Here is a 22,599-nt window from a genome sequence, read left to right as displayed (position 1 = left end):
TTCAGTTCCACGCCATCAACAGAAAAAAATGCCGAGTTCGGAAGCACAATTAAAAACAGTAGCTGCGATAAAAACAAAACAAAACAAAACAAAACAAAACAAAACATCCCACCAGTTTACTGTTCTGACCACAGGAAGACTCCAGGAGTAATAGCCGTCGTGTGTTTATGGAAACAGGGAGGTGACTAAAAAGTGCCCTGTCAGTTTTCGGCTCTGTCTTGCCAGCTGCATTAAAATGCAGCCCTGAGCAATTTTTTTTTTTTTGTCTGGAATTTCAGGAGCAGAGAGTACAAAAGAGCTGATGAGCAATGAATGCTTCACCCTTCCTCAATTAATCTTGTCTCTCTACCTTTGCTTTTGCTTTCCCTCTACATGAAGGTAATAATGACACCCTCATCCATTATCCTTTTATCCCTGTTATTCTCGTGAAATTGCTTAATAATATGTTACAGATTCGTCTTCACTCACATAATTCTTCCTGTCATTTGCAGTATATCATCCTGCAAACATACAGCCCACTTTCACTGGCCGTTCTTTGAAGATTATTGTCAGTGACATCTTCAGGATGCGTTTGGAATCTGGAGCATCATTTCCGTTGCGATGGGGAATTACACTGACTTATCTGTCATTGCCAAAAGCACAACAAGCAATTCAGTGTTAATGCAAAGGTAACACAGGTTTTTATCATGCCGCCAGAACAAGAGCTCTTGTAAATTTATGCTAATATGGCCCTTTTATAGTTTAATAACCTCCTCCCCTACTGGAAAAAGGGGCACATGCACATGCAGGAGCACACACATACACGCACGCACACACACGCACACACACATGCTGGTAGTTTAATAATCTGTGTCACAGTGTGGTAGGTAATTTGTAGCTGATCCTCTTGTAATTATTTATTTTAAATCTTTTTATGAATGTTAATCTTATATAGTACAGCGGATCTCCAGTTTTGCTAGGTACATAGAAATTGTGAGAAGCAACTGAACGGCTTCTATTTCTAACAGTAGATATCGACCATAAATAGTTCCCACGACATGAATTCCCTATTTCTCAACAAAATAATAACAGATCAAGTTTTTGATCGGGTTTGTTTTCTTTCTTTCCTTTTCTGTAAGGCCATGGCTGGTGAGTCCATTTGCTTTCCTCATCAAGAAATCCGCAGTACTACAAACGAGCCCTTCTCCCTGATCCAGGGTGGCATTCCAGAGGGACCCTGGCGATCCTGCCTGCATGCCAAATCTGACAACACATGACAAGCCGGTCGGCGTGCAGTAATTTGACTAATTATACCGGATTAGAGCATATTAATGCAAGCTGTTTTCTCCAGAGTTAATGACCTGCTGACTGGGTTCTGTAAGGCCCCACTAGGTCTACAGACAGCTAAAAAACAAAACCCTGCTTTCTAAGCCCTCGTCATTTCGCATCAGCAAATGAGTATATCAAACTACTGAGCAGCAAAATTCAAGCGACATTTTGTGTGCTACAAACCCATGCAGCTTTCCCTAACTTTCCACCTCAAGGGTTTCTTTGATATAAAATTAAAATCTACTTTTTGCTTATTTATTTCCTTCCTGCAATGCAGAGGCCAGAAACTGAGGAAGATTATTTTTTTCTAGATTTCCCCCCAGTTTTTTATTAATAAGCACAGGAGAAAAATAATTTACGGTCACTATAATGCTGCCATGTGATTTCATTATTATGTTAAGATTCTATACTTTTCTTCAAATAATTCAGTAATATAAAAAAATTTATGTAGCAATGTTCTCAAATTAAATGTGTTTTTCACACATTGAGATAATTATTTTCGGATTGATTTTTTGTCTACGTTTTTCTAGCTGAATAACTTTTTCATAAAGAGATTGGACGTTGTTTTAAAATATTTTAGTCAATGAAAAATATTTTCCAAACTTGAACTGGAGTGTTTAAAAATGATTTCATTTTAAACTTTGGCTTGTCTTAAATACGGGTTGTTAAGATCACAATCATTTTGACAAACATGAAACAACTGGGCTGAAATTAAAGTTTTTTTTTTTCCCCAAGAGCCATGGATAACCTTTAGCAACTTGACAAGGGTTTTTCATATAGCTCTGTATATACAATGCAGGTTCTCATATTCTGAAATATAGAAACACGTTTTTCATTTAACGATTTTAGTGTATACATAACTGAATCATCTTACTATTCAAACATTTAAATCATCAATTAAGGTTTCTAAAATAAATTCACATGAGGAGCTCTTCATACACACAGGCTTGTGTATTCTTACTTAGAGCTCAGAATATTTCAGTACTTCACCGAATACGGAAAATACGCCCATTTAGCATAAGACAACAGTTACTTCTTTCCCTTCTTTTTCTAATGTGATTATTTTAAACGCGTGTATGTGTTACTTTCTGGAATAACTAGAAATACAAAACCAAACCCTTTGTACATTTTTCTTGAAATACACACAAAAGTGGGCAACTGAATCACAGCTCAGATGCATTGAGCATGTATTTCCAATATAAATGGATCGCTGATGCAAAATATAGATAGATAGATAGATAAATAAATAAATACATTGCGGGGGAAAAGTTAGAGTTTACGTTAACACTACAGTATTTGATCCATTATAATTCTGAATATACATTTGTATCTTATGTCTCATTAAGGACTAATTACATACACCTAGTACGTAAGTTATACACTGCACTTATGCCCACATGTGTACCTAGAATAACTCAGATGGAATTTAAATTTACCATAAATGAGATCAGAAACATACTCAATTAGTCCATAAGGTCTTTGAGTCAAATTAAAATCGGTACAATCCACCATCAAATTAGTTTTGCTTTGCATTTTGTAAGCCAGAAGAAAATCGGGCTATTTGTGACTTGTGCGCGCAGAAAGCATCCTTTCTTTTCAGTGAGTAAAAGAAGAGGGGCTGAGGAACGTTAGTAGTGCTGCAAAAAGTCCTAGAGAACTAGTTCAATCATGAAATTGGTAATGGGCTAGAGAACTTGACTCTAATTTACTAGACTATATACAATAATTGAACCAAATCCTGGTCTTTCCTTTAATTACCTTGAGACCTCTGCTCTGCCATTACCCCAAAGAGCCTGAAAGTTATCACCCTCAGACTGCCGTTCAATAATCTATGGAAAAGGAGACGTCCACTGAGACCTGAAAGGCAGTTATCGAACATTCACAGCAAAAAGGCGCCACCACCCCTGGCATTCTTGTTGGCACTCTCAGCAGAGGACTGGAGGAGTGAATGGGTATGAAGGCTACTAAGCTGTCACCCCTAAGGGGGATCCCTCAGGTCATGGGTGAAGCATATCAGGAGGGCAGTGTGGGAAAGGCAGAACCGGTGCTGCTCATGCATAAATAAAGGACTTTGGTCTTCGGGGCTGTCAATCCAGCATCTTTCAAGAGAACCAAATTCATTATACACAAAAAGTGTAGATAGCCCTTCTAAAAGGAATAAAGCTGGCATCTGATCCTCCTCTGGATAACTACGTAATCAATTTTATACTGAAGTTGCTTTGACAGTAAAATCAGGTTTAGTAAATGTTTTTTTACATTTGAAGTAACAAGGAAAAACAAAACAAACAAACAAAAAAAACAAACCAAGGTATATGGTGACGTTACAGTAAGAATCCAAATAGCTTCATATTTTAGTAGAGGTAGACATTATCTATCTAAAATGAAATCTGAAATGAAATCTATCTATCTAAACAGAAGAAAATATAAATTTTAAAATAAGGAAAACATCTATATAACACTAAATAGTTGCGAAAATGTACACTCCGATACAGGAAATCTCAAAGTTAGATTAGCTTCTTTGCTTTTAAGAATTTATGCAGCAAAGACTTACTGTAATTGAGAAGAAATATCTAATTCCTGACATTATGTAAGTTCTGAACCTGTTTATCTAAAATTCCAACCTTTGTAGCTGACAGAAATTTTTAGGCTTTACTTGAACAGCCTGATTACCATTCACACCTTCAGATCTCTGTGACACTGGCACGAAATGGTGACTGGGTGATCTCCCAGAAACTTATACGGATGCATAAATCATGCTGTTGTCTTTCCTCTTATGGCTAAATAAATCCTGGTAGAGAGGGCGGAAGGTTTGTGACACTAAGGTCCACTCCGATAACTTCCCAAGAGATCAAAGGTTGTATCTAATTTACATACAAATGTCCGCATGTATATTTGTAAAACACTCCACTGAAATACAGAACTGGACTATTTTTTTCTATCATTGTGTTTTCTGGTAGATAAATAGGAACTAATGACTGGTAATGTTCACTAATTGTAAGCCCCTTTTTCCTTCAACCTCTAAATTCTGGCATTGCAGCTGTGAAATCCATTCTTTTTTCTTGCAGACCACCTATACTCACTCCAAAGCATATAAATGAAAAAAACTATAATAAAAGGATCTAGCAGGAAGGCAAAGGGGACTTCTACTCAGCATAGAAAGGTGTTCACTAAGTTCATTTTGAAGAAATAATACAGCATTTTTCAGCCTATCAATCACAAAACATCAGACTATAAAATATATTTTCTGTTACGGGAGTTATTTCATAACTACTACAATTCTTCATTTCAGTTTGTTACAATTTTGCAAAGGGCATCTCTCCAGGCTGCAGGATGATGAAATTACAAAATAAAAGACCTTCCTGAAGGTAGCCAGGTTAAAAATAAAAAAAACAAAACAAACTGGTATGTGTTGAATATATACACATAATGGTCAGTAAGACAGCAGTGCTGGAAGCTTTCTTCAACATAAAAAATATCTGTTGATACCCTATTTTACCTGGGCATGGCAAAAAGTACCTGGAATAAATGCTTCGATAGTCAAGTGACTGGGTTCTCTTTGGACTAAAGAAAATGAGTAATAAAGAACCAATATCTGTGACATTCTGAATCTCATATTAATCTGACCCTCTTGGATATCTAGAGCTCAGAACAGCCTGAAACATCTTCAAGCAGGCTTACACCACACAATTTACATTCACTTTGTTCATGATACTAATCTAGGTAAAAGCCTTAAAATTGGCGTAAATAAGGAAAAAAACAAAACAAAACAGAATACACCCACACACACCATTTGTTACTACTATCCCTCTCTTGTTTCAGAGTTAGGCAGCGTTTTTGAGGAAAAAAAAACTCACCACAGGAGACACACATTATGAAAAGAATTGGATAGTCAAGATTTTTATTTCACCAGCCACTGTGTATACTGGGATCCAAACAGAAAATACATTCCCATTTTGATAAAGTTGATGGAACAAGTTTTAAATTATTTCTTGCTACTTCCATCAGACACATCATCTTGACATTTCACTGAGGGCTCAGCATTAAAAAAATGTAATTATTTATGGGTGTCCAAAGCCCCAAAGCCAGCTATTCCTGTCTAAATGTAAACAAAGATCTGATTGACTACAAACACAGACTACATTAAACTCAATCACCATTTATTATGGACAGTTTAATGTTGAAGCTAAACTCTCATCAAATGAGATTCAAGAGACAGGTCAAAACTTTTTTTAAAAATTATGTTTTAAGTGGCATTTCCTAGAATTTAAATTCAATGAACAATAATATATGTAGAGTTTTTGATCTGGCTTAAGTATTATCTAATAATGACGGTACTAAATAAAAATCACTAGAAAGCTATAGCATCTGCAAGACAACAAAAAAGGCTTACAGCAGAGACTCCATGAAACATTTAGCTGGTATTTTCCACACACTGATCCAGTGAAAAAGGGTAAGCTGTAAAAATGTGCTTCTGAGAGTTTCAAACCATATTGTACAGAAGTCACATCAAATTAATACTGAGGACCATTTAGAGCTTTTATTCTGAAAAGCTTTTGAAAAGGGATTAAACTATGAAAACTCGCATGATACTAAAGTACCTATTAATGGGTTTAGGGGGGGAGGAACAATGAAAGTGTTATTTTTAGATAAATCGTTACTTTGTATGTAGCAGCACAAAGCATTTGCTAAAGAGACACTGCAACAGTTCTCCAGCAATATCCCACACATCTAAACACTGATTAGCAGGAGAATTTTTCTTGTCATTAAGAACAATCTTACATAGAAAAGAAGGTCTTATGGTTTTCTCTTTAATTTTCAACAGTGTCTATAAATAATTCATTAGGAAAATGTAGTCGTAGTCAAAAATTGCGTAAGTAAAACCGGCGCCGTTTTTAGAAGACTGTTATTGTAGAAAATATGACTGCATGTTTGTAGTCTTCCATACGCACATCTGATTATGGAAAGCCTGCTAACAAACTACTTGTATAAAAAAAAAAAAATTCACACTGTACAATGCACTTAACACGAAGAAAAATTATGTTTTCAAAAAATAACAGGAAACAGCATGAGTAGTGAGAACAAGGAACTGGGGTAGTTGTCATCTCATCAAAAATAATGAATGCTCAAGAGATTTCTAACTTCATCTCTTCCCAGTCATTTGTCCGATAACAATAGGCTACCAGGAGAGAAAAGATGAGGCGCAGAGCACGCTCTTCTTCCTCGGCTCTAGCTAGCACCTGTAACCTCCAAACAACTATGTACCAGCTGAAATCCACATGACGACAGCCCCAAAAGACAACTGGAAATGTTGTTCCTAGCCTGCTGTGCCTCCATTCAGCGATGGGATGCACCACATGGTGGATGACAGCTTTGTGTCTGCTCCATCTTGCAGCCTCCCCTCCTCCCTCGACACACAGTCGTGCACACACAAAACAGTCTTATGGCTAATGATGCAAACATGAAGTGTAAAGTCTCCTTAATTTGACCCTTGTTAAACTCCTAATTGGATTGAGGCGGTCTCGGAGTGGAAAGCAACCCTGGATTATTCAAGAAAGCTTTTACAAAATGAAGACCAAATTACAAAAGGCTTCCACTCTGGCTGCAGGACACCACAAAGAACAGGCAATGAATTGCAGCTGTCACTTAAGTTAAAAATCTAATCAATTGCCTTTTTTATAAACAGGTAACTTTTTGAACAGTTTCTTCATTGTGATACTCTTCAGAGTGCGCTTGACCCAAATTTAATAAGCTGCTATTAAAGCAGAAGAGCAGCTGTAGAGCAAACACTGTAGAATGATACCATGCATTCAGGCTCTTAATGATTTTAAAATGACTACAACCATTGCTTCATTCAAGAGGAACAAAGCTCAGGGCTCTTTGCTCAACAATGTCTTAACACAAACTGTCTGAACAGACAGCATTCATTTGTCCTTCATGAACCCAAAAGGTCAGCTGCATTGCTGAGAACATCTCAACAGTTTAATTGTGTTTCTCCTGTAGGAAGACCGAGAGGAGAAACTTGGGGATTCCTTGTATATGAAAACTAGCCTCTTTTTTTTCTTTTTCTTTTTTTTCTTCCAAGGAAATATACAGCTTAAGTACAGAGACAAGGGGTGCATGATATGCAGACAGGTGTAAAACATGAAGTAATTATAGAAGCTCAAATTAGTTCCTAGGCCTGAGGCAAAAAAGAGAACAGTGCCTTGACAAAAGGGAATAGCAAATAAGGATAGCAAACAAAAAATGGCTTGAATGTGTAAATTAGCAAGAAAAATGAGACAGAAAAGCAGCTTTACTCTACTATTATTCACCACATGAGAACAGAGCAGCTGAACATGATCAAGAGGGCTTTGGAGGAGAGAGGCAGGCATCAACACCGAAACGAAGCCAAAGAGTGGCAGCTCCGCACTTTCTAGTCAGTCACTCATTATGTGGTGAAGTGCTCTTGAGAAGTGCCTCTTATACTTGACCTATCATATTACTTCTTCTGTAAACACATAATCCCTGCTTGTTAGGTGGTGTCAACACTAGCATTCATTCACTGTGGTAGTCCTTTTGTGTATAGACACTTTAGAAGTGCTGCCAAAACCAAAGAATTGACACCATAATAAAACAATTTGAATTTCAACCAGGTAAACAGATCCTATGCGCTTCTGTAAAATGTACTGTGCAGAGCATTACATCCAGTTTCCCTCATTTGAGACAAAGCTGCTTTCTTATCACAAAACTATTTTCTTTGCCTGTCTTTTTAGCCAGGATAACAACTGACCGCCTAATAATTAATATTAATAAATGAATACGGTTTAGTAACAGGAATTACGGCTGCTGCAACTTATTTGCTTTATGCATATTTAAAAAAAAAAAAAAGAGTTTGCGTATTTTTACTAACAATTAGCTAAGCAGAAGACCCGAAACAAAACGAATTGTGGTTGTGCAAATCTGACTACCTCCTACATGCAACATATTATTACCGTCAGGGTGACACAAAAGCCATAAAACCGGTCAGCTGTTATGCCACAATTTCATCCACTCATACAGATATTTTCTACTACAGTCTTTGTAGGGACTTATGTCTAAGACCTTCCACTCACAGATTATACTTTTGGCTGTCAAAGGCACAAATTCATACTTAAGAACACTTTTTTTTAACCTGTCCAGAAGTATAAATAATTGATTCTGTGCTCCTGTGTTAACAGAGGTATTCTAGACAGAATATCACCCTAACATTTATGAAGTGCTCTGAACACTTTTGCAGCCTATATGACTAAAAAGATGAATCATTCATTCAACACTTGACAAAATACGAGTGAACTTCCTGATGTATCACCGAGTATCAATGAAACACACCACTAGAGTGGTAGTATTTGGTTAAAATGGCAATTTTCGCAAATAAGTCCACAAAGATACACAAAAGGAGGACTCTGATACACAGCACCCCACCTCTCAAAGCTGAAGAGCTGTGTTAGCACTGGGTACATCAAAAGAAGCAAGAAAGTAACATTACAGGCCCGATACTGCAACAAGGTGATGTGATGCATTACTGCAGCCAGGTCTAGAAAATAACATATTATCATGTTACATCAATGTCATCACCCTCACGCCTGGGATTGCCAAGATATTTTTTTTTGTTGGGTTTTCTTGGGCGGGAAATCGAGCCTACGTTCCTCCCCATACATAAATTTTGTGGGGGAATGTTTTGTGTTCAGGCACTGAACTGTGCGTTTCTGGGAAACCTTGACAACACCACTGGTGTTTGGCTCCATTAGCTTACTTAGCAGGCAGCAACAGGCAGCTTGCCTTCCGTTTGGTCTCCAACTTATCCACCTGGGAGCAAGGACTGTGAAATATTCCTACCTGTATTGGCCACCGCATCTCCTGCAAACTCCTCTGACTGAATTCTCAGCAGCCTCAACCAATCTGAACAAACTCACATCCAACGGAAATCTAATTCTCACCCCTTCTACCTTCGCCTTTCAACTGTTGCTTCTCCAAGTCCTAACGCTCAAGGCAGAACTTCCCTACATCACTGTCCTTTCAGGAATTCCATTTTACGCTGGCTTTTAAAAAAAAAAAAAAAATCAGATGTACAAGCTTCCTACATAATACTGTGGCAAGCATTATTTATTACAACCTTTTTACCTTTTCTTTCTATTGTTTTTTCATAATTTCTTGCATTTGCCAAAATTAGACTGTAAAATGAGGCCGGAATCACATAATTTTTATTTCTCTAAGGTAACATGGAAATATATGTCACTCTATAAATATTAAACAAGACCAATAACAAATAATGTAGTCTTGTGAATGAAGGCCTCGTAAGTCCCATGTTTCGTAACATTAATTTAAGAACATACCGTACCACGCAATACAAAGCAAGTTCAGCAGTTTGTGCATCCAAAAAGATCTCATTCAGTCCTACTCATTAGGACTTAATTTAGAAGGTAAAGAATACCAGCCAAGGTGTCAATATAATTATCTACACTTCTAAGATGTGCCGTGACCTTCATTATACATGTTCCCTCTCAACTTCTGGAATCTTTCTGTTGTCTCCCTCTTCTCAACATATCCTGTTTCCCATCCTAATAAAGCTTTCCTTTACTGTATAGATTGCATACGCCTCTGGACAGGTTAACCTCTAGGTTAGTGAAGGATGCTGAAAAGGCTGCTGTTTGCACTGTCTGGGGCTCTGGAGAGCAGCTCTTGGAGAACTACCTTATTCACTTTCACAAAGCAATGACTTTGGCCCACAGAAGCAGCAACTACATTGTGGCTGACTCAGTTCAAGCACAGCCAAGAGTAAACCCACGAAATGCTGACACTTTCCAGCACGATTCACAATATCAGAGTCACATGGGCCAACTGTGCCTAGGTGCACTGGGAGAGATTCCTTAAGGTTGGGATTTCTGCTTAGTGTGGTATTTATCTTTACATGAAGAAAATCTGGCATGTTTCCACTTTAAGTCAATCGTCTTTAAGCAAAGACCTACTTCTTCCTTCATAATTTGTCCTCTGATTTCCCCCTTTGGTTCTTTATATTGTTTTTTTAGTCCCCTCCCTTTAATGAAATAAATTCTACTAGAAGTTTTCAAAATTTTTCCTGAAAAGTTTCAATGTCTTCCTTTTCAGATTCATTCTCTTTGATCTTTTTGCCCTGATCTTCAGCCCATCCAGTCACTTTTTTTTTCTAATGCAAGCACAGCCTATTTTTTGGTTGTCTTCTTATTTGTGATTTATTTCTCCTATTCCACAAAGGTGTATAAACTTAACTGAACTGATATAAAGTTTTGGGGTTTAATTGAATCACTACCATTTTGCCTGCACAACTGATCATCACATTCAGTACCACAAGGTCAGTGTGAGGTTGGAGTTCAAATTCCGTATGCGTTCACTAAACTCAAACACGCCAGCATTTGCTTTACAAGCAGTCCAACATGATCACTGTGTGACTGATCGGCACATATGGAACATGGCAAACCCTCTTCCATCAACTCTTTTTCAGAATTTCTAGAAAACAGACGGTCCAACTAGGCAGCCTGGCCCCACAAACCTGGGAGACGACCAGGGAAAACGGAAGGGCATGGCTTACCAGCAGAAAGGACACTCTGCTGCTACCACCGGTGAGCTTCACAAGTAAGAATTTACTGCCCCAAAAGCAACTCAGCTTCTTGGTTCCAATTTCTGCTAAATGGTTATCATTGTAAGTACTAACGAGTACTATTTTACTACTGTTTTCTAGTTCCTCATGTAAAAAAGGATTTTCACCTGGCCATAACTATTAAGCTTATCATATGTACTAGCCCTAGCATGGCATAGCATAAATAAGTGTCTAGGTTCGAATAGTCATTCCTCTCACAAAATTCACGTACAGTAGCAAAGGAATGTAAACGACTAAAATGAATGCAGCTTACAAAGGGAAGGAAAGTAGCACCAAGACTGAAACTACAGCTGCAATTTCCAGCTTTTGGAAGGCCACGCTCTGCTCTGAAGCCAACTGAAATGAGACATGAGTTCATGCAACCTAAGTTTGGTCAGCACTAAAGAATGACATGTAAGCTTCACTGACCCAACTACATCTGATGTAATTAGTGTCATCATTTTAGTTGGTGGTTGATTTGGACTATTAATCTTAAATATTTTATGAAATGTTTAAAATTATATAGAACAGATGTACTCTGACTAAACATGAGTAGACTACTCAGCAAACAAAACTACGCCTGACAACTGCAATATTTTAATAGCACAAAAACATAATTCCAGCTTTAAAAATTTCCATGTTCTAAAGGTGTGACAGTCTTTCTGCAAGGAAAACAACTGCTCATTTTTAGGCATTTTCTAATATACCAGTCATTGGAGTTTGTCACGGTCCTTTAACACAGAACAAACAAAAACCCAGGAAACCTTATAAAACATGCAAAAATCTAGTTTTCATCTATGAGGTGTACCCTACCTAAGGATTTCAATGATGAGAACTCATTGTCAATTCAGCAAACCTCTTGTAATATCTGGCATGGTAAGCAGGGAAAGTGTGTGTTATCCCAAATGTCAAAACCTGTGACAATCATATTGTCAGCAAACCCAAACTCAGGTCAGATCTCACATCATCATAAATTATTTTGTAAAAAATTGTCCTCGGAACATGCTTTTATATATTGAGGAAATCCAGAACAAAGCATAAAGCTAAACATTGTTACTGCCACAGTCCAAACCCAAATTCTGTCTATTTAAAACAACTTAAGCGTAACTGCTGCATTATGATACAATCATTCTCAGCAATCCAGTGGGTTTTCAAAATGTATGTTTCTCCACACATATTATATACAGGTATATTGAAACTCATTATATACAAACAGCTTTTCTCCAATGCATTTACCTTCTGATGGTTGTCATCTTGGGTATATAACGCTGCAAACTCAGTAGGAAAACATGCTTCACGCGAATTCAGGAACAAGAATGAAGTCACTAGTAGACCTTCTGTCCACTTTTATCTTCGTGGTTATGAAGATAAAAATTAGGTTGAAATTTTGTTTTGTTCCCTTTTCTTCCCCTGTCAAAGTACAGATTTTGAAAAATGCTATTGATACTATAAACTTCACTACTGGGACGGGTTAGGGCACAGGCAAACTTCAGGTCTGCTGGTGACCACAGCCTCCTGCTTAAGGAATGTCATCAGACATCAGCAGAGGAATGTCATCTTATACAATTCACTTCTGAGAACTAGTGGTATCTTCTCATCCATCACGCTGCTTATGTTGTTTGAGCACACTTCAGGTTGTTTTCACAAAAACAGATGAAAACAATAATTCATTCTCGGTAAAACTATTTTTCTACTCATGCAGTTAGTAGGAAGGATGTGAACTGTATTTTCTAAGCAGTTCTTTTCCAACCTTATATAATGTTTTTTATGAAATGTGTACCAAAATAAGTGTTTATCTCTCTTCTCCCATTCATACAAGCAGTATTATAATTTTTAACCTCTCTTTTTCTGTGAAGGAAAATTTTGTTTAAGCACTGTGAAAAAGAAGATGAAAAAGTCTTTCAAATCTGGATACAGAGTTAGAGGGAGATGGGAGAAGCTGATATAACTGAAGACATATAATTGAAGACTATTATCACTGAGCACTGATGCTGAGTTACTTGTAAAAACATCCAGCCTGCTTGGAAAGCTGTAAATCTGGTAGGTGAAGTGACAAACCCTGCAGCTTCTGTGCGCCCCTTTACTTCATGACTTCAGAAGTATGTTAGCGCCCTGGAAAAAAGGTTTTTAAAACCATCCTGGGAAACAAATGTATGAGTACTTCTTGTAAGGAGGATGAGTCCCACTAATGTCAGCGGATTTACTTGCCTGAGAGACTGGTAAGTCAAGACAAATTAGGGTGAGAATGGTGCATCTAAGGTTAAATAAAGGTTGACACCCAGGCTTCGTAATGATTTTTTGTTGTTGCTTACTGAAAGCTGCAAATCTACAAGGTATTTCCTTCCCAACTTTTAAATTCATCTTTCCACAAAATATCATCAGTTATCAGAACTCAAAGTGCATAATAAAATCTGCTTTGCTAAATGGTATAAAGGGAACATAACCTTAACTTACATGGTTCAGAGGAACTCTGAGCCATTTAACAGCAGTACATCTAAGTGGGTTACTGCAAGTGTGGGAAGAGTAAACAACTAAACCAGAGTCACACTAAATTCAATATCCCTAAAGTTACAGATCCCATTTATAATTTCAGTTCGTTGCTATATTTTTAAACAGATGTACCCAGCCAATATCTTTGTAATTAGTTTGTGGTACATTGAATAGCAAATTTTCTCAGATGGACTCAATACCACATGCTCCCATACATGTCCAAAGTGGAAGGCACAATATAACCATTTTACAGAACTCTCAGGAATCAGACAGGAGCAGAATAAATCACTCTGCGAACAAGCTGTGTACCAGGCTTCATTAGTTATAATTACCCCCAAAATATGCTCAGCAGAATGCACACGTGTCATCTGGGAGTGACACACAATAGAGTGGGCAACTTATAAACTCCTCCAAGCACAGAAAGAGTCCATAAAACAACTGGCTTGTGCATTTGGATTCATGTGATAACACCTCCTATTGCATAAGCCACCAGATGACACAGATGGGGCAAATCCAAACAAGGAACATTTCTTTTGTATAGGCATTGGACTTCATTTGATGCCTATTCAACCAACAAGCTGAGAAAGCTGAGTATGAAACAGTAGATCTTTGTCTTTTTTATTTCCCAGATTGTGCTACACTTGCTCGAAATAATGAAATGTATAGTTTTAAATACTATGAACATAATGACTTAAAGAAAAAAACAAAGCAAACAAAACAAAACAGGATGTTAAATTTAACATACTTATGTACAGGCAAAATTACTCTTCCCCAAACTTTAGAAAGAATATTTCTAATTTAATATTAAACAGCATCATATTACCAGAAGAGGTAAGTACCGACTGAAGCTCTTTGAGAATGCACATATCAGCAATCAGATTTATTCTTTTCTCCAGAAAAGAATATTAATTAACACTATGTCCACGGATCAGATTATCTTTCCTTTAATGGTTACTACAGAACTAACCATGGTACAATTATTGGAACACTGATCTCACTTAACTTTGCTCTGTAAACTTCCTCATTTTTTCTGCCTCCTGTACTTTCTGCCAATCATAATAACTATTTTCTGTCTACGACATTCCAATCTCATACCAAATGTACAGTTTTTTCCTCCTATTATGTTATTTACTTCCTTGCATCCATACACCATAGTGTTCCTGGTCTTCTCATTAAATGCTTTTTCACTTCTTTTCTGTAGTTTTCTATTATTGCCCACTGCAATGGAGATTTGATCATGTAAAAATATTGGAGGTCCTCGTTTACTGTGATAAAACTATGCTTTACTCAGAGGGAAACTGATAGTCATATACAGTTCACTGTACAGACTGATTTAATGGCAAATATAATGTACAAGTTAAAGGTGCTTATATATGTCAGTATTTTAACATAAACACAGAAATATATGTTGTTTGGATGTTACATGTGTAGGCTAGTGCATGTATACACATATTGATATGAACGCCCACGTGTTTATTTACTTCTATATCCAAGTGTATAAACACATACAAATAGAACCACATAAAAATAGACACATGTATGTGTACACACTCAGAAAGCACCCTACACATTTAGGTGGCGTGTATAGTGCTTATACTGCGTTAGGTTTCTGATATGCTGTTAAGGAACTACGTAATATCCTCATATGTGTTACCTACTTCCAAGACAACCTAGAAAGTAACTCCAAAACTCTGACTGAAAAATCTATTTAAATTATTAACTAACATTAACCACATGACACTGAGTTCTGTGAAACCGCTCGTACCCACAAAGTAAATACCCAGTTTTGATACAGAGGACTTTAACGGAGGTGCATAGATTTAGAGTGGTAACATGAACTGTCATGGTGAGAAGTGAGTATTTACACAATATGTAAGATCAATTAAGGTCTATTATATATAGCATCAGTTAACCTGTGATCTATCACATCTGTGCATCAGTAACACTAGGTGGATGTAAGCAAGGACCGAATTTGGCCCGCTTGGCCCCGTTTCCGTGTAGTGCAACCGAGAGGTCAGCTTCAGTATTCATGCATTCAACACCAGCAAACTCCATATAGTGCTCACAGGCACAGTGGCAGCAATTTCCTATTTCTAAAACATCAGAGAAGCATGAACAATCTGTGAATACGAGCTGCTACGGTATTATTCGAAGTCACTGCCTTCTTCTTTTATTTTCCCCCTTTTTTTTTTCTTTTTTAAAGAAACAGATATTGAAAGTATCCCAGCTAATAATTTCATTCTGACACTTGAGTTTAAAAGGTTAAGTTACTATCTGAAGAAAGGTAATCTGGCTGCCTTTCATAGCAGCCTGCAAGCTCTGCAATCTGCATAGAGAGGGGCATTTGTCATCATTAGCTGAGCAGTGACAGCTGGCACCTAGGGTGTCCCAGATTCAAGAAGTGGCAAAGGCACTCTTTTACCTTAAGTTGCCATTAAGTATAGCATGCTTCATAAGGAGCAATAGTTTCTTTTTGTTATACAGCATGAAATAACAACAGGGAATGCATCTGTACTGTCGTCGGCTGGGAGAACGGGCTGATACACAATTAGCGGTCGCCTTTAGACAATAAGACACAAGGTTCATTATATGAGCAAACATCCAATTCATGTAACGAAAATAACCACAATAGGCTCAAAATTAGGGCAGTACATTTTCCTGCAAAGATATTTCAGACTGATTGATTTGTAAATTTTATTTATGGACATGACAAATTGTGAATAAAACACAGTTTTTAACTAGAGGTATAGTACTGTCACTTCAAGCTAGGAATGCCTAATTACTTAAAACAGACAGGTTATTACACATAGGAAAAAAAATAGTCCTACGCTGGCATACAAGCTAATGCAGTACATTAATGCTTTGAAAGAATATCTGATGGAGCACTATTTTAATAGCAGCATTAGAAACTTAAGGTATACTCTTACAGTGCATTTAACAGTTAAGTTTGCCACAATTTTTTTTTATTTTTTCAAAACAGTTCCATGAGATTTTGCAAATGTATTTATATTTAAGAGTGTATTTAATAAACGGAATGTGTAAAAGTCTGTGAAAGAAGTCGTGTTCATACTACCATCAATTACTCAACCTATGAAAGATCGAAGAAATGGTTTATAAACATTTAAAGACCCTGATTTGGTTAATTTTCTAGAAACAAAATACAAAGCTAGAATCTAATATGCCTTGACAGGAAAAAAAACAAAACAAAACAAAAACAAAAACAAAACAAACCACACAACAAACACAGAATTTTTTAAAAAAGTAAGAAGAAAACCTTATTTCTCTACAGTCTCTGAAATTTGAAACATAATCCATAATGCTAGATTTTGCATTATTATGTAAACTAGTTTTTCACAAATAAAACTAATTTTTGTGTTAATGTAAAATCTATGCAAATACATGCAGTCATTTATCAGGGAAGCTGACAAGCATTCCATATTGGAGAGGGAAAATGAAACTGCCTCAAGAATAGAGGCAATTAATTATTTCTGTATTTTCTCTTCCTCTGTCTTGAGGCACAAAAGTTATCCATCCAGTTAAAACAGCAAATGAAATAAAGAGATTTTTTTTTATTTAAACACATATGGCTTTTGCCTGCAATACTGATCACCACAAGGTCTACAGATGCCCGTGGCTAAATTGTACACTGGCAGATGCACACAAGGGAAAACTGTGTTAATGCAGCGTGGTGAACAAAACAAATGAAGAACTGAATTTTGGGGGGGGGGAGGCGGGGGTAGAGAGGACCTCTTTTACCCCATCAAGATACGCAGCTCGCCTATCAAGAGTGGATTAGGTTAGTTATGAGTTTAACCTGAAAAGTTTTTTCTCACCTCCTCTGTCAAAAATCTGAAGAGTAGATGTGGAAGACAACTTCCACGCAGATCCACGCAATTTTGCAAGGTACAGATTATAAATAATGGGCTTGCCAAGATAAATGGTTATATTATTTCATCTTTACAATTAAGGACTAATAATACATAATGAATGTGCTCACAGAATATAATGAGAAAACTGTTATCCAACATACTTGCTGTCATTTTTTACCTACTTAAAGAAGCAATCTCTTGAAGTGTAGCTGAAAATCGCAAGCATTGCGGCACAACCTAGCATATGCTGTACACTCTTCTGTGTTTCAGAGGGCTAGTAGGAGTTCTGCACTTGTTAATTGTTCCTTTTGATAAGGTTATTTTAAAAAATTGAAGCCAAAATTAGGCAGTTCATTCCCAGAAAAACAAATTTGCAGAAGAAAGCAAGAAATAGAGATGGTAAAAAACTCAATGAAAATACGACAGAGTCATGTTGATCCCAGTAACCTCTCTCTTAGGCCTGTACACACTGCATAACTTCAAAATGACCACTGTAATGAACAAATAAAAAGTAGTAAAGAATATATTTACAGTCTATATTTCACATGTATTTTGAGTATGTCACAGCATAAACAAATCCACCCCATTAAAACCAGCGTTGACAAAAAAAAATTTAAAAATCTATTTTTTTCCTGAAAGTTTCCCTTAATTTTACAAAATAATTATTCTGTATCAACTGAAGCTATAAATAAAAGAAGATTCAGAAACATGAAATAACAAAGATATCTCCTTTGCCTCATCTAAAACTGAGGAAGCTTAAGAGAAAACATTGTCACTACCCTAACAGATACACCGCAACTTTTTTCTTCTTTTCAATGGCACTAATGTATTATAAACGTTAACATGCCCGAAAGGCAAAATCTATTTCTACTATTAAGAAAAATCGATACTAATATTCCTTTAAGATAAACAGATCTTTCCGTAAGCTGCTAGTATTTCTCTTTCAACAATTGTATTGGAGATTTACTAAATTACAAGACTCTGTGTTATTTCTGTAGTCCTTCTCATTTCAACGACACGGGCGCTATGCCGCAAAGGATCCAGTTCTGTATATTCCGTCCTAGAACTGGGCTGAAAAAATGGCAGGGAAAAGCAGGAAGGACAGCAGGTGACCTAAGTTAAATTTTCAAACCCAAGTAAGAGGAGAACTAGAGTGCTTTGCTGCTCTTAATAAGAGACTCCATTCTCCCCTAGATAAAACATTACTCTCTACAATGACAATGTTCCACCAGTTAAGAAAAAAAAGGTTCAGAGTGGTGGTGGGAAAATCAATACATTTTAAAGGCCAAAAGATTTAAGTATCAAGTTTTTCCTGAACCGATCTCACCGCTTTTTCCTTAAATAATAAGTTGGCTGATCTGTTTATATTACAGTTGTAGGTAGGATTTTTTTAGGAACAATGAATAAGCGTTTTTAGCAAGTAGGTTGCTTATATTTAAGACTTTTAAAAGATTCTATACCTTTTGGCAGTTATAGAAACAGGCCTGAATGGGTGAAAATACATGAAAAATACAGTTTTAATACAGATTTTGAAAGCATAATCTTTCACTCATTTCTCTGAATAACCTCACCCTCCTCACAAAGGCTTTAGAGCAGATTAGCGAAAACATTTTTGTGGGAGCCTCTTATTAAAATATGGACAAAACAGCACTGTCCTTCCTCACAAAGCCAATACAACACTATAGCTAAAACACAATGAAATGAGTAGGGAAGTTCTGCTTGACAGAAGAGTAGATATTTGGGCCACAAATACATTTCCTCACCAACGCATGTTATTTGATGCATTAGATATTTTACAGGCGCACTGTATTTCATCCTATTCAAATGTTAACCTCCAAGTGTTATCCCGCTTTGGCCCCGATCCTGCAAATAACTGCTCACGCACTTCGCTGTGAGCCTGAAGAAGCCCCCAACCTCACCAGAACCAGCTGAATGTTTCGCTAACCATGTGTGGGTTGGCAGGATCGGGGCCTTCATAAGGTTCAATGAAACGTATTAATCACTCACGACCAACTCACTCAACTCCTCCCTTCACCGTTATTTGGAAAGAAAATATCGGAGAGCTAAACACTACATTAAAACATAGAAGTCTGCACTGAAATATGTTAGGCATGTCTTTTTATAGCTAAATCAAGATAAAGTGAGCTACACAGGTAATTTACTGTACTATTGTAAGAGGAGAGGACAAGTTTCATTTTAAGTTAGAAGGACTTAACATGCCCGAAGTATTGGCAGCATGGAAATTAGCAATAAACACAGAATATGACAAAACTCATATGAAAAGACGGTGCTTACTTATAGCTTTATATAGACTAGTGTTCAAAGATGTCAAGCAACACGTTTTCTGCTGATTTCAACAGCTCTAGCATCTACTTACAAGATGATGTAGTTTAGTTTGCCAGTCAATATGAAACCAGCTAACAGAAAAGCACTAGTCACAAAAATAAGTATGTTCAGGACGTGCCACCATCCCATTTCAACTGGGCAAATAAGATACTGGGTTACTTATAAAACATAGCACGAACAAGCTGACTGATGCCATAATTTGTATAATGATGCATTTCAAATGCTTCCACACTTCGGTTTCGACTTCCATTTTCTAACGCTCTAGTCCTCTCTCAGACAACATATTCCAGGGCCAGAAGTTACCAAGAGGAAAGGTTAGTTTAGACATGAAGTCTTTGGAAGCTGCTCATCCAACACATACAGCTTTATTTTCAAGGTCAACATTGAATATTTTCAGTCATTTAATCATATACAGCATGAGAGAGTAATGAGAGTTCTGCAGTGCTGGATGACCCACTACAGATGTAGTAGATTAAAAGGCGCTAATCCCCCCTGATTCCACACTCCTCTCGCAGTTCAGCAGAAAAGAGCATTCTCCAAGTAGGAGATCTTTAAAAAAAAAACCAGTGTTGGACCGCTTAAATAAAATGCTGTACTTTAAGGAATGTCTGGCTTTGGGGAAGCTGATGGAGAAGTGAACCAAATGAATAATTCAATGCATTTTTTTCCTGCTTGAATGTTTCTGCAGTTCTAGCTAAAATTACAGTTGTGCGAGCTCCATGTTTACTTTTGAGATGTAACATTTTAAAGAAAACAAAGCAATTACTGTTTTTTCCCTTAACAGATTGCAGATTAGGGGAATTTAAAGCATTAACAGTTCATCTGTAAGACCTAGGATCACCAAGTCCAACAGTAATGCAAACTCTTTTCATGTTTTTTTTTTAATTTATTTTAATGGGAAGAGAATACATATGTGTTAAGTGTAGCACTAATGAATGCTAATTGTGCACTGTAAAAAGGAGCTATATCACATTTTTTTCAAAAAAGTAAAAAACATTTGCAGAAAACTAGCTAACGGAAGAAAAATGTTTGCATAACTAATTATACAGAAGTTTATACTATAAAATCTAAATATTGAAGTGTATAAATTCATTAAAATTGCACTTTTGAAAACACTATAGCAACTTACATTTAAACTTAACTTTTCACTTGTTCCTAAATTTGAAAGTGGAGGCAAAACGTAAACTACCAAATAAGAATAGAGAAAATTGCAGGTAGCATCAACATCTATCACAAAAAAAAAAGAAAAGATGCTGCCTATTTTATATAATGTGACACTTAAAGCAAACTCGACACAAATATCTGTCTTTAGTTTTCCTACTTGAAAAAAAAGTAAATTTATTGTTGCTGGCAGGATGATATGGATGAAATAACCAGGATGAATTGAGGGGGGAAGGGGAGAAAGAGGAGCCAAGAAATCAGATACATTCAATGAGCCTTCAAACTCACTTCAGCAGCAGGGATAAATAATTTAATCAACTCAGCTTCATTTTTTTTCCTAGCTCCCCAGCGCAATAAGCAGATATTAAAAAATAAAAGTTTAAAATTCATGAGCAGTTGTGTGTGGAAGAACTATCACTATATAATAAGAAATATAAAGTGATAACAATACAAGCACTTTGTGTGTATATGCATCTGCATGTGCATTTTAACTCACACTTTTCACCATATGAAAAGAAATTATTGGTGACATTTATATATGGCAACTTTCTGGTTTTCTGTCTTTTCGTTTTTTGCTTCAAATTACATTTTAGGGGCGTGGGCGAGTACCTGCAGTCAAAGATTTTCAACACCATTTGGCTTTTTGGCTAACACGAGCGCTACGTGACAAGGAACTGTAGTTTGAAAGATTTGAAATAACAAGCAGAGTTCAACAGATGCTGTTATAGTACCCCCTAATTAGGAGAAAATATCTAGAAAACAGTAATTTGGTAAAAGTCACCAATATCATACGGTACCATTATCATGACAAATGATCAATCATAATTTTAATGAGGTGATTTTAATCTCAATTTTCCAGAACAACTCAATACATATAAAAATAAAAGTCAGTGATGAAAAGGTGTTCCTTCCTTTTATAATTTATGAAGTACACATTAATAACTACAGAAAATAACTGCAGTAAGTGGTCAGAAGCTTCGACAATATTCATATTTTATATCATATATAGTCAGACAGATAATTATTTTCGGAATCAAAAGAACAAACCACCGACTTCTTGTCATGTTAAACTGTCGGGTCACCTCAGCAGTCACATTTCAGTGGCTGACTGGTGGCAGCGATGCTTAAATCCACAAATTTTAAAACTACCCCAAGTTTATTGTGTATGTGTGAAATGAAATGTAGTGAAGTTAATAGCAACCTTTAGTGTTAAACATCGCCCAGCCAAGGACAAAGCTAGCAGTTCCCATAGCCACCAAGATACAATAAATACGTATAACCTACATTACTTGGTATCATAGGTTAATCTCAGCGTTATGCATTAAAAGCTCTGATTTAGGATATAAGACGTGAATTTTATTTAAATTCATTTTGCCACATTATGAAAATTAAGGCTACTGACAGCTTAAAGGTACGACCCATCGCCTTTTGCCTTTGGCAACTGAACTAAAACCCACGGGGCAAAAAAAAAAAACCCAACCCCAAACCAACAAAACCTCGCCCGAAACATTTCCCTCCCTAACGTGTAGCTCTGCAGCAGCCCAAGCGACGAGAAGTTGAGCCGGGGGCCGGTGTGTCCCCTGAACGGGCTGTTCCCTTGGCGGAGATGGGAGGAAGGGACAACCTTTTTGTCCGCCCGCTTTAACTTTCGGGGTTTTTTGAGGTTTGGTGGTTTGGGTTGGTTTTTTGTTTGTTTGTTTGTTTGTTTTTAACACGGCGCTGGTATGTAACCTCGCGGGGAAGGAGCTCTTTCTTATTTAAATCGCAACGAAGCCACCCCCCCCCTCTCTCCCC

The 22,599-nt window shown here is 36.8% G+C and overlaps 1 protein-coding gene across 1 annotated transcript in view; it reads right to left on the bottom strand.

Annotated features, from left to right (window-relative positions):
* The window catches only part of NBEA (neurobeachin), a 515,614-nt gene that overhangs the window by 140,150 nt on the left and 352,865 nt on the right, over window positions 1–22,599 (bottom strand). The window lies entirely within an intron of this gene.

The sequence above is a fragment of the Charadrius vociferus genome, unplaced genomic scaffold (genome assembly GCF_000708025.1).
Source record: "Charadrius vociferus isolate BGI_N301 unplaced genomic scaffold, ASM70802v2 scaffold16, whole genome shotgun sequence".
Lineage (NCBI taxonomy): Eukaryota > Metazoa > Chordata > Aves > Charadriiformes > Charadriidae > Charadrius > Charadrius vociferus.
This window is presented reverse-complemented; position numbering and strand designations above follow the sequence as displayed.